We start from the raw sequence: 5,045 nt of genomic DNA, 5'->3' as shown, positions 1-5,045 counted from the left end.
GTTCAAAGGCCCTTCACATAGTGACAGACCATCTATAGAAACTGCAGAGAACAATAAGAGTTAATGCAGAATTTGAAAGCTTTGTGAAAAACCCAGTAGCTTAATCTGTAACTTTAATAAATTAATATTAATATTTTAAAAGCAATATTAACCTCTGGATAGTTTTTTTCCTGCCCTGAAAACTATTCGAGGGCACACAGAAAGCCCCCATTTAATAAAAGCAACATAAAAGAAAGCTTTCCTTACTCCATCCTGCAAGGCCAGGGGAAGGGAGGGGCCAGCAGCAGAGACGGGGAGGGGTGGGGAGGGGGGTAAGCTGTTTTATGGTCCAAAGGGCAGAAGGCCATGAACTTTGCTGGTGAGTGCCTTTGTTCTGAGTCAAAGTTGCCTTGAGACATAAAAGAACATCAGGTACCAAAGCCTCTAGTGAGTGAACAGATAAAGCGAATTCTGCCAAAGCTCAATTTACCCTATTCCCTGCCCGAGCCTCCTCAAGATGACGTGGTGAGTGTGGTGTTCAGGCAACCATTTGATTTTCCATTTATTAGGCTAATTTGAAGAATCAACTCAGTCCCCACAGAGAAGACCACAGAATGATCATTTGGAAGTGGTAACCATTTTTGGCTTTTGTCATTTATTTCTCATCCATGGCTGCATGTATCATTGGTTTCCTTATGAGTGGCTGCCGGTCCTAGTCTCCCCACTGGCTCCACATTAGCCAAGAAGCCGAGTCTGAGGGAAGGAGCCCTGAGTACATGTTGGCCTAGGATCAGGCAGGCGATCTCTCTTTCTTCCACGCCCTCAAGTCCACTGAGCAAAGAAGAACGGATGCGTTCAAACCGTGGCGCTGGAGAAGAATATCGAAAGAATCATGGACTATAAAAGGGAAAACAGATCTGTTTTGGAAGAAGTAGGGCCAGAAGGCTCTTTAAAGGCAGGGAGGCAAGACTTCCTCTTACATGCTTTGGATACGTTGTCAGGAGAGACAGGTCCCTGGAGAAGGACATCATGGAGGGGCAGTGAACAAGGAGAAGGCTGGACGGAAGAGAACTGCTCTAGATGGTTTCCTGGGCTCTTTATAGAAACAGATGGTCACATCCCTCACAAGTGAAGCAGCTGGTGGATTTGAATAGCTGGCCTTTTCAGTGTCACCGGAGAGCTTCACCCCTGTCCCACCAGGACTCCTAAAGGAGATCTGATGTTGTCGTCATTGTTGTTGATAAGTGCACCAAGTAGGTTCTAACTCACAGCATCCCAATCTACAACACAGCGAAGCCCTGCAGGGGCCTCTACCCCCTCACACTTGTTAGTATATTTGAGTCCACGCCAATTTCAACGTTCTTCATTAACCCCGTACGTCAGAGGCATCAGTTCTTCTTTCCGCTTTCATGTATCTATGAGCCAATGTAAAATGCCATGGTCTGCCTCACACACCCCTTAGTTCTCAAAGTGACATCTTTGCTCTTCAGCACTCTAAAGCAGGGGTCCTCAAACTACAGCCCGCGAGCCACATGTGGCCCACCGAGCACATTTATCCGGCCCGCCGGGTGTTTTTGCCACTGCTGCCTGTCCTGCTTAGCAGCCAACTCGTCCAGTGTGCATAGGAATTTGTTCATAGGGTGTTTTTTTAAAACATTTTATTAGGGGCTCATACAACTCTTATCACAATCCATACATATACATACATCAATTGTATAAGCACATCTGTACAGTCTTTGCCCTAATCATTTTCTTTTCTTTTCTTTTTTACATTTTATTAGGGACTCATACAACTCTTATTACAATCCATACATATACATACATCAATTGTATAAAGCACATCCATTTTAAACTACAGTCCTGCCCTCCAACGGTCTGAGGGACAGTGAACTGGCCCCCTGTGTAACAAGTTTGAAGACCCCTGCTTTAAAGAGACCCGATGCAGCAGATTTGCCCAATGCAATACATCATTTGATATCTGGATGCTATTTTCAGGATTATATACCCTTGTCACTAAAATGCTTGACATCTCCGATCCTTTCTCCTTTCAGCATGATATTATCTATGGGCCAGTTGTGAGGATTTCAGTCTTTTCACTAAATCATAATTCATAGTGAAGGCTGTAGTCGTTGATTCTCATCAGTAAGTACTTCACGCTCTCTTCACTGGCAGCCAGCAAAATTGTGTCATCTATATATCCCAGGTTGTTAATGAACCTTTCTCCAAGCCTGCTGCCATGCTCTGCTTCATGGAGTCCAACTTCTCAGATGATTTGTTCAGCATACAGCTTAAATAAACCGGCTGAAAGGAAACAAGCCTGAAAAACACCTTCCCTGGATTTAAACCAGGCTACATCCCCTTGTTCAGTGTGGACATCTGCCTCTGGGTTTATGTACAGGTTCTGCAGAGCACAATGAGATAGTCTGGAATTCCATTCTTCACAGTGTTCTCCCTACTTTGTTATGATCCTGCTCTGTAAATCATCACCTAAATCACAATACATTAACACACACACACACACACACACACATACACACACACACACACATACACACACACACACATACACACACACACACATACACACACACACACATACACACACACACACATACACACACACACACACACACGCACACACACACACACATACACACACACACACACATACACACACACACACACACACACACATACACACACACATACACACACACACACATACACACACACACACACACATACACACACACACACACATACACACACACACACCAAAACAAAAGCAGTCAGCATCTTTCTGCTTTTAGCTGCCATCCATCTGAGGTCAACAATGTAGCCTTCATTCCACAGCCTCTTCTGAACCTGGCTTGGCTCTCTGGCAGCTCTCTGCTGATGTACTCCTGCAAGCTTCCCTGAGCCGCCCTCGGCAACATTTGATCAGTATGTGGTGTCAATGGCACTGGCGGCAATACAGTGCGGTCTTAGCTCTTATCCAGCCTCAGAAGAGCCACTGAGGATGACTGAAGGCCTGAAACATGGCAACCAGAAGGAAACCCTGAAGAAAAAGAATAATGTTACATGAGGAGGAGGAAAACTAAACGGAGATTGATGATGACCTGAAAGTATAAACGGAGACCCACTTTGAGACGTTCCATCTCACAGAGGTATAAGCAGGCAACCACTTCATGGTTTTCCCCCAATTACTGCCGCATGCCTTTGTTCTCTGAGTAGTGAGCCTCTTTGGTTATGCCTGGGCTCAGAGTCCATTGCTGTCCAGGTGCTTTTAGAAATTTTGGATGTTAACACTATCCACTTCCATTTGATATTTAATTCAAAGCTCTCTGGGAATTCCAAGGGGTTAAATTGGGTAGTGAAAGAGGCTCACTGTTGGGATAGGGCTCAATGGGGCTCGGCCATGGTTCTCAATGATTAGGTAGACATAGTGCACATCTACAATGTAATATGAAATGATCAGATGTGATCAGTCATTCAGTTGAAAGAGGAGCTGCCTTGAGGGACCTGCCCCCAGTATAAAAGTGTGAGTGTATGTGTGTGTCTGTGTGTATTTCAGGCAGTAGACTGAACACTTTTGATAGCTCATGATGCTGCAGGGGCTGCATATTTAGATATGATTTTAAAATGGATATATATATATATATATATATCCATCCAGGAAATAGCTTACACTGTTGTAGAGGCAGTTAATTTCCAAGCCTATGGGTCAGCTGTCTTTTCCTGACCCACATAGGTGTGGGGACTGAAGAACTGAGAGTGGCAGCTCAGATGGCAGGCTTGTGGCTGCAGAGATGAATAAACCCAAGGTTGGCTGGTAAAATGGCAGACTGCTGAGGACTCCCAAGATCAAGTAAGTACCTGGATCAAGGCCAATGAAATGAGGGTTAGATGACAAGCTAGATGCAGGATTCAGACGCAGCAAAAAGCAAGCAAGCTTTTCCATAGTGTTGACACAAAACCTTGAGTTAGCCAAGTTGACACAAAACCTTAACCATCACAATTCTTTTAATCACCTGACCTCCATCCAACTAATGGGCGTCATCCTGTAAAAGTCTTTAGCCTGACACCTGACATGCAGAGTTTGGATTTACCAGACCCTGTCACCCCATGAGCCCATACAGGTGTTCAGCCTCCTGCCTGAGCCATGTGTTGGGAGAAGAATGGGCCACTAGCAGCACCAAGATGGCACCTTTTGTCAAGCAGAAAGGCATGCCCAGGAGACAGGTGCTGTCCAAACTTGCACTTCAGGGAACATGGTGCCCTTGCTCCGCTCTGGGATCTCTTTGTTAGTTCCACAAAAACAGAAAGCACCCACTTGCTCTCTCCCACTATGACATTGAGAACAGGACATTGGTTTTTTTCAGGGTGCTTCCCCCACCCCTTTTAATTCCCCAGAGATTATTTAGCAGGAAGTTAAAGCACTATAAACTGAGATTTTATTATACCTGGTTGAAAATCGTCCTGAAGCCTCTTTGTGGGATTCTGCATGGCGAGGAAGAGCTTGGTTGTGTCTTCCCTCTGAAGCCTGGTCCACACCTCCTTCTGACGACCCTAAAGGAACTAGTTGTGCTCCTTTTTGTCCAGTTATTTGACAGACACTGACTTGACGCCCGCTATTCTTGGATTACAAAAGGGAAAGTTTCCATTTTGGAGTTCAAGAAGCTGGTTGTATTGAGAGGCGAGAGAAAAGTAAACAGATAATCACCCAGCAGTTGGTAAGCACCAGGCTGGAACCACGCACGGGTTTAAAGTTGTGGACTGCACAAGTTTACATGGGCACGGGAGGAGGTGACGGTGACATCTGCACCGCGGTCCATGTGGGCGCAGAGCCACCTGTGGCAGCCGGGGTGGCTCTGTGGGCCGTTGGGCGCGGTAGCTATTCTGGGCAGGAGGCTTGCTCACAAATTCACATCCTTTTTAGGCCCCTCCCCTTGAGTGTGGCCAGACCAGTGACTCTCTTGTAACTAAGATTGGAAAAGAGGTAAGCGGTCACTTCTGAAATAAACTAGGTAAGATGGCAGCGCCTCTGTCGCTAGAAGACGCTCTTC

The sequence above is a fragment of the Tenrec ecaudatus genome, chromosome 1 (assembly GCF_050624435.1).
Source record: "Tenrec ecaudatus isolate mTenEca1 chromosome 1, mTenEca1.hap1, whole genome shotgun sequence".
NCBI lineage: Eukaryota > Metazoa > Chordata > Mammalia > Afrosoricida > Tenrecidae > Tenrec > Tenrec ecaudatus.
This window is presented reverse-complemented; position numbering follows the sequence as displayed.